At 45.9% G+C, this 15,091-nt stretch overlaps 1 protein-coding gene across 2 annotated transcripts in view; it reads left to right on the plus strand.

The window, feature by feature from the left end:
• LOC126299541 (phosphatidylinositol 3-kinase regulatory subunit alpha) overlaps positions 1–15,091 on the plus strand; it is a 290,562-nt gene that overhangs the window by 35,252 nt on the left and 240,219 nt on the right. The gene's annotated exons all lie outside the window — the stretch shown is intronic.

Genomic DNA, 15,091 nt, shown 5'->3' on the forward strand with positions numbered 1-15,091 from the left:
ACACACGCGAGACAGATTCTCGCGCTCTCTCCCTCTCGCGCTCTCTCTCTCGCGCTCTCTCTCTCTCGCGCTCTCTCTCTCTCGCGCTCTCTCTCTCGCGCTCTCTCTCTCGCGCTCTCTCTCTCTCGCGCTCTCTCTCTCTCTCTCTCTCTCTCTCTCTCTCTCTCTCTCTCTCTCTCTCTCTCTCTCTCGCGCTCTCTCTCGCGCTCTCTCATTTCAAGACGTTTTGCATCTTTATTAGTCTGTCAATGCATAGGATACATATTAGTTCAGCAATCTCATTAACAAATGTTTCTTGCCTAAATTATTCGGAAATCGCATTCAAGCTGCTTTAATAATCCGTTTTTATAGTATGAAATGTTGGTTGTTTGTCTCCCTCGTCGGATGACCTTCCTGATAAATTAATTTATGTCTAGATAGTGTTACAAATTCATTTCTTTGTATATTTTGTAAATGATTATAATGCCAGTGTAACTGAAAAAATAATCACAAAAACTTCAGCTAAACCCTTCAACACACAACACTGCAGTGTTAATCCACAAGTCTACCCTTACTTCGAAGTACACGAGCATAGTTCAAGGCTGCTACTTCCCTACTGTAACGCTTATATTTGTCTTTCTCGAGCAATACTCTACCGTCTCGGGCATCCTCGCATGCCCTACTGACTAGCTGAAAGCTTCCAGTACCTGTCTCTTAGTTTTATAAATTCCAGAAAGACTTCTCCTACCTTAGAATGTAGGGACGCTTGTGGTAGTCCAAAGTTTGTATAAAGTATTAGATTCCAGCTAGCTGTTCTGTTGAAATACTTCGCTGAACAACACTGGCACTTAATCTCACCGGCTTCCGTACATGTAACGGAAAATAACGCTTCTCCTGCATCGGTGAAGTGTTTGTAATGACAAACGTGAAACCTTCCTCAGCGGTTCAAAGTACTGACGTTACTTGATCTAATTTGGTTTTACGAGAAACATTCCTAAGCTGTAAGTAAGTACATCCTCCTGTGTAGATTTTTCATGTAAAGTGGTGGCTTTTGGGTAACGTCAAATTATCACTTCAAAATAACTTAAGTGATGTGAAATGAGGCCCAAAATGAGATCTTGGTGGCTTTTTTGTTCACGATATGTAAATAAACTCTAGTACATACAAAATGCCCCTTTTATTACGGTGTAATTAAGCGCACAAGCACGGTGGGTACATTTACGAACGTAGTTCAGATATTTGGGCAGCGTACAATTTAAGGTACAATGTGCTTTCCGATAACCTTAGAGGAGATAGCGGGCTGTCCTTTGTATTAAAGAGTAGCTACGGTTCCGAGGCTTAGCATGAAGTGAACATTCCAATCTTTGAAGGAACACGGGAGCGCTAGTTCCTATACATAAGGACTCTCATTTCCTCCTCACACCTACTGCTGAATTTCACAATATTTTTAGTGAATTTCAATGACGAGGCCAATTAAAACGTACGTAAGAATATCTGTAAGTTAATTACATGCTGTGATTTACAATAATAGTTTGGAATCAGTTAGATGTTAATGAATCGTATGGACAGGAGTTACAGCAGGCTGCTGTTACTGAATTGTGTGGACAGGAGTTATGAGGCTAACAAAGTATCGAGAGTAAAAAATGTGGAAAACAACGAAGATCCTCGAGGAAGAGTGTGGTACGACCATTACTGTTTACATTGTGTATAAATGGTCTAGTAGAAAGCTTGGGAAGCTCTTTAAGAATGTTAGCAGATGACGTGGTTTCCTATAAGAAAGTAGCAGCATCAGAAGACATTGTAGATATGCAGAATGACCTGCAGAGGACTGATGAATGGTGCCGCGTATGGCAGCTTACCACGGACATAAATAAATGTAACGTATTGGGAATACATAGGAAAAGACATCCACTACTGTGCAATTACACCATTGATGTCAAATTGCTGGACCCAGTATCTACCGTGAAATATCTACGAGTAACAGTCCAGAGCTACCTGAAGTGGAATGACCGCATAAAACAAATAGTTGGAAAAGCACATGCCAGACTGATTCACACGAATAATCTTTAGGAAATGTTACTCATCCACGAAGGAAATGGCCTACAAGGCGCTTGTTGGGACAGTTCTTGAGTATTGTTCGACAGTGTGGGACCCTTAATCCATAGGACTGATAGGAGGGGGGGGGGGGGAGAGAGAGAGAGAGAGAGAGAGAGAGAGAGAGGAGAATAAGAGCGGCGCATTTCGTCACGGGATCGTTTGGTCGGCGCGAGAGCGTTAGAGAGGTGTTCAACAAAATCCACTGGTAGATGCTAGCAGAGAGGCGTTGTGCATCACGGAGAGGTGTATTGTTGAAAATTCGAGAGAGCCCTTTCCGGGAAGAGACGGACTACTTCCTCCCATATACATCTCACGAAATGACCAAGACCAGAAAATTCCAGAAATTGGAGTTAATACAGAGCCTTACCGACAATATTTTTTTCCCACGCGCCGTTCACGAGTTGAATAGGGAAAGGGGGGGGGGGGTGAGGAGATCATTTAGTGGTACCAACAGTACGCTCCGCCATACAACGTTAGGTGGCTTGCTGAGTATGACGCAAATGTAGAAGTGTGGGGCATCTTAACTAGATTTCTGTACTGCAGGACCTACCGTATGGATAAAGAACTTGTCTCCATCCATAGGTTTGACTATATGGATGCATGGGAAAGTTCAATAGAACGTAGCTTTTTGTGAATTTTTATTCCAGCATTCCGTAATGATACAGCGTTCAATTATTTGTATTTTATTTTTGGTGTGTCATAATGCTGCTCAAACCATGGCCCAAAATGGGATTCACCACAATTATTATAATTTTCAGAGAAACCCTCATTAGCCAGGTCCATTAATAAAGTTATCTCCGTTAGGCCTTTACTCGCGTTTCCATAAATAGCTTAAGGTAAATGCGAAGATGGTTCATCTGAAAAGAATTCTGCAGATTTGCTTACGTAAACTTACCCGATCCTGGCCTATGCTCCGTCTCAAACTATCTAGACGTCGACTGGATGCTAAACTCTATAATCTTCCTTTCTAGTTTAAGTTAACCAAGGGGGTGCTTTCAACGATGCACACAGAAAATATTCAGCGACAGAATCATTGTAAATTGATGTTTGCAGTTCCTTTTACATTAAATTTCATCCGATTTTGTTCTCCTAAAATTAGGTTGTTTAAACCTGAACCCCTAAACATCGTCCTTGAAACTGGATATGTGGCTTCGAAGCACGGCTAACAACATACACTACTGGCCATTCAAATTGCTACACCAAGAAGAAATGCAGATGATAAACGGGTATTCATTGAACAAATATATTATAATAGAACTAACATGTGAGTACATTTTCACGCAATTTAGGTACATAGATCCTTAGATATCAGTACCCAGAACAACGACCTCTGGCCGTAATAACGGCCTTGATACGCCTGGGCATTCAATCAAACACAGCTTGGATGGCGTGTACAGGTACAGCTGCCCATGCAGATTCAACGCGATACCACAGTTCAGCAAGAGTAGTGACTGGCGTATTGTGACGAGCCAGTTGCTCGGCCACCATTGACCATATGTTTTCAATTGGTGAGAGACCTGGAAAATGTGCTGGCCAGGGCAGCAGCCGAACATTTTCTGTATCCAGAAAGGCCCGCTCAGGACCTGCAACATGCGGCCGTGCATTATTCTGCTGAAATGTAGGGTTTCGCATGGATCGAATGAAGTTGGGGACACCGGTCGTAACACGTCTGAAATGTAACATCCACTGTTCAAGGTGCCGTCAATGCGAACAAGAAGTGACCGAGACGTGTAACCGATGGCACCCCATACAGTCACGGCGGGTGATACGCCAGTATGGCGATGACGAATACACGCTTCCAATGTGCGTTCACCGCGATGTCGCCAAACTCGGATGCGACCATCATGATGCTGTAAACAGAACCTGGATTCATACGAAAAAATAACGTTTTGCCTTTCGTGCACACAGGTTCGTCGAGTACACAATCGCAGGCGCTCCTGTCTGTGATGCAGCGTCAAGGGTAACCGCAGCCATGGTCTCCGAGCTGATAGTCCATGCTGCTGCAAACGTCGTCGAACTGTTCGTGCAGATGGTTGTCTTGCAAACGTCCCCATCTGTTGACTCAGGGATAGAGGTGTGGCTGCATGATCCGTTACAGCCATGCGGATAAGATGCCTGTCATCTCGACTGCTAGTGATACGAGGCCGTTGGGATCCAGCATGGCGTTCCGTATTACCCTCCTGAACCCACCGATTCCATATTCTGCTAACAGGCATTGGATCTCGACCAACACAAGCAGCAATGTCGCGACACGATAAACCGCAGTCGCGATAGTCTACAATCCGACCTTTATCAAAGTCGGAAACGTGATGGTACGCATCTCTCCTCCTTACACGAGGCATCACAACGACGTTTCACCAGGTCAACTGCTGTTTGTGTATGAGGAATTGGTTGGAAACTTTCCTCATGTCAGCACGTTGTAGGTGTTGCCACCGGCGCCACCCTTGTGTGAATGCTGAAAAGCTAATCATTTGTATATCACAGCATCTCCTTCCTGCCGGTTAAATTTCGCGACTGTAGCACGTCATCTTCGTAGTGTAGCAATTTTCATGGCCAGTAGTGTAGGAACAACGAAAAATATTGACTGGGAGCCAGCAGTCTTAAAGAAGAACGTAGTAATCCGAACCCAAAAAAGGCGAGTGCTGCCATGTCTGAATGTTACCGAACCACGAATTTTAATAATTCATCGTTCCAAATATCGATACGAATTATTTACAGGAAAATCGAAAAACTAGTTGAGAGCTACCAGGGACAGTTAGTTTGACTTCCGGAGAAATGTAGGAATGCGCGAGGAAATGCTGACTAAATTACTCATCTTGGAAGGCAATTTAAAGAAAGGCAAACCTGCGTTTATAGCATTTGAAGATTACGAGAAAGCTTTTCACACACCCGCTCCGAAATTTTGAAAGTAGCAACGATGAAATACTGGGAGCAAAAGGTTATTTGCCACTTGTACAGTAAACATACTGCAGTTATGGGGGCCAAAGGACATGAAAGGGAGTTAGTTGAAATGGGAGTGAGAGACGATTGTAGACTCTCCCCGACGCTGTACAGTGAGCAAGCAGTAAAGGAACTCGTGTAACATATCTGCGTCCGAACGGATATGGAGGGGCATGTGGTCGGCACACCGCTCTCCGGGCCGTAAGTCAGTTTACGAGACCGTAGCCGCTACTTCTCAGTCAAGTAGCTACTCAGTTTTGCCTCACAAGTGCTGAGTGCACCCAGCTTGCCAACAGCGCTCGGCAGACCGGATGTTGCTAGCGCAGCCCGACAGCTCTTAACTTCGGTGATCTGGCGGGAACCGGTGTTATCACTGCGGCAACACCGTTGGCAAGCCGTAAGGGAAACGAAGGCGAAATTGGCAAAGGGAACGAAAATTTAGGGAGAAGAAATAAAAACTTTCGTTTGTTGATGACATTGTAATGCAAAGAACTTTGAAGGGCAGTTCAACGAAATGGATATCGTTTGAAAAGAGTTTATAAGATTAATATCAATAAAATCAAAACAAGGGTAATGGAATGTAGTCAAATTAAATCGGGCGATGTTGAGTGTATTACATTAGCAAAAATCACTAAAGTAGTGGATGAGTTTTGCTATGTGGACAGCATATCCTGTGACGAGGGCCGAAGTAGAGAAGGTAAAATGCAGACTTGAAATAGCAAGAAAAACATCTGTAAAAAGATAAATTTAAAGTTGATTATAAATTTAATTGATAGAATGTCTTTTGTGAACGTATTTGCCGGGAGTGTAGACTTGTACGGAAACGTGGACGATAATCATTTCAGATCGGAAGAGAATACAATCTTTTGAAATGTGGTGCTACAGAAGAATGCCTAAGGTTAAATGGGTAGCCCGCGATGTTAATAAGTACTGAACAGAACTGGGCAGAAAGGAAGTTTGTGGCATAACTTAACTTAAATAAATAAATAAAAAAAAAACTCCAGAATGAGATTTTCACTCTGCAGCGGAGTGTCCGCTGATATGAAACTTCCTGGCAGATTAAAACTGTGTGACCAAGACTCGAACTCGGGACCTTTGCCTTCCGCGGGCAAGTGCTCTACCAACTGAGCTACCGAAGCACGACTCACGCCCGGTACTCACAGCTGTACTTCTGCCAGTACCTCGTCTCCTACCTTCCAAACTTTACAGAAGCTCTTCTGCGAAACTTGCAGAGCTAACACTCCTGAAAGAAAGGATACTGCGGAGACATGGCTTAGCCACAGCCTGGGGGATGTTTCCAGAATGAGGTTCGCAGACCAGCTTCTGTAAAGTTTGGAAGGCAGGAGACGAGATACTGGCAGAAGTAAAGCTGTGAGTACCGGGCGTGAGTCGTGCTTCGGTAGTTCAGTTGGTAGAGCACTTGCCCGCGAAAGGCAAAGGTCCCGAGTTCGAGTCTCGGTCGGGCACACAGTTTTAATCTGCCAGGAAGTTTCAAATAAAAAAACTGTTGACTGGATGCCTTCTGAGGCGTCAAGGGATTTGGTAAGGAAACAAGTGGGTGGAGGACTGTAAAGGTAGACCAAGGGATGAACACAGTAAGCTGGTTCAAGTGGACGTTGGTGAGCAGTTACGCAGAGATGGGGCTATGACGGATAGACAGCCTCTCATTTCCGTACGCATTCCACTGCATTGGCCCCGTTTTATTTTTATTGGTGTCCATCTTGGTTGCGCAACATGTTAAGGGGCGCCAGGCGAGTGCCTCGGAGTGAGCCGCGTGACGAGAGGAAGAAACTGGTCCAGGGGAGGCAGCGTGTCGTGTCCGGAGAGCGGCCTCTGAATGCCACTTCCGAGAAGGCGCGCGCCGCCCTTGCACAATTGACCTGTGGCTCGGCGGCAAGGTCGCCGCCATCGGCGCCTGCTGCCGGCTTCCCCCTCCTTTGCACCCACACTGTGGCACGCAGTACCACAAATTCGTAATCTTTCGAATCTCCTCTTAACACTTAAGAGGTTGTAGTCAATTCATCAAGTAATATTGCTTCTTGCAAACTTCGCTTCCGCAGGATAGTTGCCGTGTATCTCGAAGCGTCTCGTTTGCTAGCTCAGGTTATTCGGCATTACTGGTAAGCTCGCCCGTGAGTGGAAACAAATCTGTGACCGTTCGCGCTGTTCTTCGTATACAATCAATATCATGCTAGGACGGTGTCTGTCCCACACACTGGGTCAGTATTCTTGGGTGTATCGCACAAGTGTTTTGTAAGTATTTCCGTTGATGGACTGCACTTTCTCAGTATCCTACCAATGAATCGAAATATTACATGTAAACTGAAGGGGGATCACTGCTTCAGATGCAGCGGGGCTTTAAGCGGAATCAGCGGCGAAGACCGAAAATATGTACCGTATTGGGATTCGAACCAGTGATCTCCTGCTTACTAGGCAAGTGCAGCAACCACTGCGCCATCCGGGACACAGCGTTATCGCAACTGCGCGAACTATCTCGCCAAGCGTCACGGCTGATCTACATTCCTACCGAGCGGCACCTTTCCGTAGTCCTCATATAACACGTCATAGAATCGAAATATGCCACCTGAATCTGTGTGATGACTATATTTCATATCCGAAAAACTGCTATGTCAGGTATTTGTATGAGCCACTCCAGTTTTGGTTCATCGATACTTCAGTTACTCATCTTGAGGTCGCAGCTTACGTTTTGAATGTATTCGGTTTCAAATATGTGTTGGCAAAGGAATCTGCCTTGAACAAACATTTTCCCTCCCTCCCTCCCTCTTCCCTCCCTCCCTCCCTCCCTCTTCCCTCCCTCCCTCCCTCCCTCCCTCCCTCTTCCCTCCCTCCCTCCCTCTTCCCTCCCTCCCTCCCTCCCTCTTCCCTCCCTCCCTCCCTCCCTCTTCCCTCCCTCTTCCCTCCCTCCCTCCCCCTCCCTCCCTCCCTCCCTCTTCCCTCCCTCCCTCTCCCTCCCTCCCTCCCTCTTCCCTCCCTCCCTCTTCCCTCCCTCCCTCTTCCCTCCCTCCCTCCCTCCCTCCCTCTTCCCTCCCTCCCTCCCTCCCTCCCTCCCTCTTCCCTCCCTCCCTCTTCCCTCCCTCCCTCTTCCCTCCCTCCCATCCTCCCTCCCTCCCTCCCTCCCTCTTCCCTCCCTCCCTCCCTCTTCCCTCCCTCCCTCCCTCTTCCCTCCCTCCCTCCCTCCCTCTTCCCTCCCTCCCTCCCTCTTCCCTCCCTCCCTCCCTCCCTCCCTCCCTCTTCCCTCCCTCCCTCCCTCTTCCCTCCCTCCCTCCCTCTTCCCTCCCTCCCTCCCTCTTCCCTCCCTCCCTCCCTCTTCCCTCCCTCCCTCCCTCTTCCCTCCCTCTTCCCTCCCTCCCTCCCTCTTCCCTCCCTCCCTCCCTCTTCCCTCCCTCCCTCCCTCCCTCCCTCTTCCCTCCCTCCCTCCCTCTTCCCTCCCTCCCTCCCTCTTCCCTCCCTCCCTCCCTCCCTCCCTCCCTCTCTCTCTCCCTCCCTCCCTCTCTCTCTCCCTCCCTCTCTCTCTCTCTCCCTCCCTCCCTCTCTCTCTCCCTCCCTCTCTCTCTCTCTCCCTCCCTCCCTCTCTCTCTCCCTCCCTCTCTCTCTCCCTCCCTCCCTCTTCCCTCTCTCTCTCCCTCCCTCTTCCCTCTCTCTCTCCCTCCCTCCCTCTTCCCTCCCTCCCATTTTCCATGGGATTTCAACATCATCATTGGATTCGACGAATTTTTTAATAGCATATCCTAATGTTCATGTAACTCTCGTCTGCAGTAGAGCTGATATTTTAGTGCAGAAAGAAAACAAACTGCAGATGACAAAGTGTACCAAAATATCAGCCTCACTGTAGATCAAAGACGGCCTCGTAAACATCAGTACGTCCTATTAGGAGGGAAAAAAGGCGACGTACGATAGCGAAATTTCACCGGAGCGTATATCAGTGGAAAGAAGAAAATTATTTCCCAAAACAGTTTCATAAAATATTGTTTTCCTGCATTTTGTAAAGTATGCAGTTTTACAGTTCTGAACATTTAAAGCTACTATCTAAGCGCCGCTTTGAAAGCTTATCACAAACTGACATGGCATTTCTACAAGTTTTTCAGATAATAGCCCATTATACATACCTTCGTCATCTTCTAAAATTCTAAGGTTAATATTAATACTGTCCGCCAGGCCATTAATGTAAAACATAAACAGTAAGCGTCCCAACTCACATCCCTAAGGCACACTTGAAGTTACTTGAGAAAATGGCGGTGACTTTCCAGCCAAAGTAACAGGCATCCTTACTGCCAAGAAATTCGCAACCCACCCTCAAATTTCGTTCATTACTTCATTTGACTGTACTTCCGTTAACAATCGTTGGTGAAGGACCAAGTCAAATTCTTTTCGGAAGTAAAAGACTACTGTGTCTATTTGTTCGCCTTATTCATGGTTTTCAGGATGTCATTTGAAAGGAGTGAGAGTTGCGTTATTCGTACGATTCTGTTACATTTAGGACGCTAAAATATCTGTTAGCCTGGGCTGGTATTCTATCAAACTTTGTGCGTTGTTTTGCTTTAATTGCGTAGGATGTAAGCTGTAGCCTATGAGGGATTAACTGCCATTCTCTCCACCTTACACGCTTCCTCGCGGATGACGATGTTCTGTACTCTCGCCATCCTATTGTAGTGCGCCAACCATGCCATACGATATTACTGAAAATGTGCTCGTGTAGTGTGGAGTCGTTGCAGAAAGGCGACAGCCGTAATCGACTGAAAGACGAAAAAAGTGCAGGTGTGCATTCCTAGAAGTTTACTTCGAGGCTGTACCCTGTCGATCAACAAAAGATTAGCGGCAATAGTTTTCAGAATGTTACCTTCTCTTTGATTTGTGTATAACACTGACTGGGATCCATGGTGTCATTGTCGTGCAGGAGACGTAGAACATGGCACTGAAACGTCAGTGACTTGACGATACTGATAATTTGTTAATCGTAATAGGCACTATAGGAGTGTCTACTCGAATAGCATGAAGTGCACAGACCCCCAACTACGAGATAGGGAGGCGAAGCAACGCAGATACATACGCATATCTGTTTAACGAATTTTGATCTGGTACACCGGCCAGTCTGATGGTTGAGTTTCAGGCAGTTTTCCGTACTTTATTTTCATGTTCCTTGATACAGAAACATTCTGAACAGAATTTACATTATTCTCAAACCGTTATCATACACACCTGTAATATCTTAGGGTATCTGATGACACAGGAGCAGAATCGCGTTGGAACACAGAAAGCAGCAATTGTTACATCCAGGGTGAGTGCGAATACCCGTCACGTAATGAAAACGGGAAGAAGACGGAGGTGAAAAACAGGAAAATCGCCATTCAGTATTACATGTACACTGATGCTAAGCAGTTTTTATACCACCTAAGTTCTACATTGTGGATTAAGGAATTTACTGGTAGACGTATTTGGCACATTTCATAAAGTTAATCAACACTGATCAACCAGAACATTATGATCACCTTCTTAATAAACCGTATGTCCACGATTGGTACACACAACAGCGGCGACGCGCAGTAGCAAGGAAGCAGTGAGGTTTTGGTAGGATGCTGGAGGAAGTTCGCACCACATCTGCACACACAAGTCACCTAATTCCCGTAATTCCAGGGAGGAGGGCGATGAGCTCACGTTCAATCATATCCCAAATGTGTTTGATCAGGTTCAGATCTGGCGAATTGGGGGGCCAGAACATCAACTAGATCTAGCCACTGTGTTCCTAGAACCACTCCATAACAGTCCTGGCCTTGTGACGTATCGCATTATCTTGTCGAAAGATGCCTCTGCCATCTGGAAACGTGATCGTCTTGGAGTGGTGTACCTGGTTTGCAGCCAGAGTACGATACTCCTTGGCCATCGCGGTGCCATGCGCGAGCTACACTGGACCCATGGATGTCCACATGAATCTTCCCCAGAGCATAATGGAGCTGCCGCCAGCTTGTCTCCGTCCCGCAGTACAGGTGTCAAGGAGCTGTTCCCCTGGAAAACGATGGACTTGCGCCCTCCCGTAGGCATGGTGAAGAAGGTATCAGGATTCACCACATCATGCAATGCTCTGGGACAGCTTCAACGTCCAGTACCGATTGTCACGTACCCAGCAAGTTGAAAGGCATCCCATATATGCTCAATAATGTTCATGTCTGAGTTTGTTGGCCAGCGGAAGACTTTATACTCAGAAGAGTGTTGCTGGAGCCACATTGCATCAATTCTGGACTTGTGGGGTGTCGGATTGTCATGCTGGAATTGCCCAAGTCCGTCGGAATGCACAATGGACATCAATGGATGCACGTGATCAGACAGGATGCTGACGTACGTGTCAACTGTCAGTCGTATCTAGACGTATCAGGGGTCCCACATCACTCCAACTGCACACGCTTCACGCCATTACAAAACCTCCACGAGGTTGAATAGTCCCTTGCTAACATACAGGGTCCATGGATTCATGAGGGTGTCTGCATACCCGTACGCGTCCGTCCGCTCGATACAATTTGAAACGAGACTCGTCCGGCCAGTCAACATGTTTCCAGTCAACAGTCCAATGTCGGTGTTGACGGGCCCAGGTCGTGCAATCAACGGTACACGAGTAGGCCTTCGGCTCCGAAAGCCCATTGCGATGATGTTTCGTTGAATGGTTCGCACACTGACACTTTTTAATGGCCCAGCGTTGAAATTTGCAGCAGTTTGCCGAAGGGTTGCACTTCTGTCACGTTGAACGACTATCTTCAGTCGTCGTTGGTCCCGTTCTTGCAGCTTCTTTTTCCGGCCGCACCGATGTCTGTGGTGTCGGAAATTTTGAAATTGTCGTACGGGAAAATCCCCACTTAATCGCTACCTCCGAGATGCTGTCCCCCATCGATCGTGCTCCGACTGTAACACCACGTTCAAACGCTCTTAAATCTTGATAACCCGCCATTGTAGCAGCAGTAACCGATCTAAGATCTGCGCCTCACACACACACACACACACACACACACACACACACACACACACTTGTGTTATACCGGGTGTAAATTTTAAGTTGACAAACCAGAATAACTCGGAAAAATAAGCTTCACACGAAAAAATGTGTGGAATCCAAAGTTTTTTTTTGGTCCTGTCACATGCAATTACACTGTCTATATCGGTACAAGTCATATTTCTGGTGACTAATGTCAATCACCTTGCTGTTACTTTTTGAAGCATTTCATCCAACTGGATGGAGCATTTCATCACGTCAGTTCCTTTTATGGTTTTATAGTTTCAATAACCTGAACTGCAGGTCGGGGTGGTTTCCACAATACACAGGTAATACTTGATGTATTCCGCGTATTGAGAGAGAGAATTCTTGGCGGCGGTTGCTTGTACGCTCTTTGCCACAACATATGCTCCAATCTCTCACCACCCCGACTCATAGGTGCACCAAGACACAAACAAAACACGAAAGATGGAAACTTGTTTCATTAATGTGCTTTAGTCAACTATTGCGCGAAGGAAAGAAACGAGGAAAATAAGTGATTAAAGCCAAGCCGGCGAAGAGGTCGCTTGAGGCGCAGCACAAGCTCCGACTGGGAAGTGTATCAGCTCTGACCTTCCTAAAGCACCGTCACTGCATTTGGCGTAATTGGTTTCCGGAAACCGATGTAATCTTAAATTTGGATGTCCGGACGAGGATTTGAGCCAACACCTTCAAGAATATGAGTGCAGTATCTTACCACAGCGCCACCTCACCTGTTGATACGATGATTGTTTTGTTCGAACCCGCTATAGCAAACACAATCAATGATTTAAATATCTCATCATTTGAATGGTTTGAAGCTGTTTCACAACCTAGGAAAACATGAGTCTCAGAGGCGATTTGCTATATTTGTTACTGGTCAGTTCGATCAGTACGAGAGCGCAAGGAAGTTGAGAGAGCCAGCCAGCATTTGCGATAGACTGCAGAACGATTCACTCCATTGTCAGCAACCCCTCGCCAGGTAGTCAGCATCATTTTTCATGGATGACAATTAGTTTTTATATATGACTGTGGCGCAGAGCAATGGCAAGTAACACAGAAGCACATTTCCTCGCATATCACTAATCATGATACAAAGGCATTAATGGTAATTCATCCACGGCACATACTGTGTTCTTCTAGCTCCACGTCTACATCTATACTCCGCAAAGCATCTTGTGGTGTATGGCGGAGTGTACTTAATGTTCCACTATGACTTCCTCTCTTTGCTGTGGCAGTCACGAATAGTTCGCGGGAAGAACGATTGCCGGCAAGCCTTCGTATCGGCTAGAATCTCCCTAATTTGATCTTGATTTCTTTTCGAGAGAATAACGTAGGTGGAGCAATACATTTGTTGACACTTCTAGGAACGTACGGTCTCGGAACTTTAACAATTATCCTCACCGTGATGCAGAGCGCCAATCATACAGCGTCTGACACTGGAATTCACTGATCACCTATGCGACGCTTCGTTGCTTACTAAATGAACCTGTAACGAAACACGTTGTTCTTCTTTATATCTTCTCTATTTCCTCTATCACTCCGGTCTAATACAGATCCACTATTGTCGAGCAATATTAAAGTATCGGTCGAATGAGTGTTTCGTAAGCAACTTCCTTTACTGATGGACTAAATTTCCTGAGGATTCTTCCAATGAGTCTGTATGGCATCTGTCATCTGTCTTTCCTGCTGTTAGTTTTATGTGGTCGTTTCACTTTAACGCGCTCCGTAAGCAATCTTCTAGATATTTCATGGAAGTAACTGCTTCCAGTGATACATCTGCAATCGTGTAATCATACGATAAATTGATTTTTAGGTTCAATTGCCACTTCTTGTACCAAGCGGATCCTCTGCAGGTCTCCTTGTATTTCCCTCAAGTTTTGTAGCGTCGGCGTTTCTCTGTATACAACAGGGCCGTCCGCGAAAAGGCTTGTGGATCTCCCGAGGTTAACTACTAGGTCATTTATATATGTGAAAATTAATGGTCCTCTAACTCACACCTTGTGTACGCCCGAAAGTCCTTTCACGTCTGAAAACTTCTGTCCTTTCAGAATGATATCCTGTGTTCTGTTTGCTGGAAACTCTACATTCCAATCACACAATTGGTCAGGTATTCCATACGTTCGTATTTTTTACATTAGGCTATTGTGCGGAACTGTACCGAATGCCTTCCAGAAGTCAAGGAACATGACATCTACCAGGGCGTTTCTATTTACTGCTTTAAGGATCTCGTGGACGAACAGAGCGAGCTGGGTTTCGCATTATCATTTGTTTTCGGAACGCATGTTGGTTCCTAGAGTTTTTCGGCCTCCAGAGTATAAAACATGTTCCACAATTTTACAATCGACCGACGCCAGAGATATAGGCCTATAGTTTTGTACGTCTTTTCGACGTCCCTTCTTGAAAATGTGAATGATCTGTGCTTTATCCGCTCATCAGGAACACTTCACTCCTTCAAAGACCTACGGTACGTTGTTGCTAGAAGAGGAGAAAGTTCTTTCGGATACGCTGTGTATAATCGTATTGATATCTCGTCAGGTGCAGTGCCCTTCCCTCTCATTAGCGATTTCACCTGATTTAAATTTATTTGCATGTCTCGTTTTGTCGTTAGTGCAACGGTTTAAAGGAGGCACTACAGTGGGATCTTCGTCTGTGAAACAGTGGTAGAAAAGGACCTGTAATATTTCAACGTTTTCTGTATCGTCCTCCATTTCAGTACCATTATATCAATAGTGTGTGCAGACAGATGACTTCGATCCGTTTACTCATTTAACATAATACAAAAATGTCGTAGGATTTCCTGTCAAGTAGCTAGACAGAATTTTCCTGTAGAATTCGTTGAACGCTTCACGCATTTCTCTCTTTGGCCTAATTTTGGCTTCGTTTGGATTTTGTTCGTCTGTGAGGCTTTGGCTACGTGTAAGTGTGCAGTGAAGATCTATTTGCTTCCTTAGCAGTTCTCTAACATACCTATCGAACCAGGGCGTGGCTTTTCCATCCCTCACAACTTTGCCCGGCACATACTTGGCTAAAGCGTATTCTACAGTGCTCTTGAACTTT

Source organism: Schistocerca gregaria, chromosome X, assembly GCF_023897955.1.
Source record: "Schistocerca gregaria isolate iqSchGreg1 chromosome X, iqSchGreg1.2, whole genome shotgun sequence".
NCBI classification, from domain to species: Eukaryota; Metazoa; Arthropoda; class Insecta; order Orthoptera; family Acrididae; genus Schistocerca; species Schistocerca gregaria.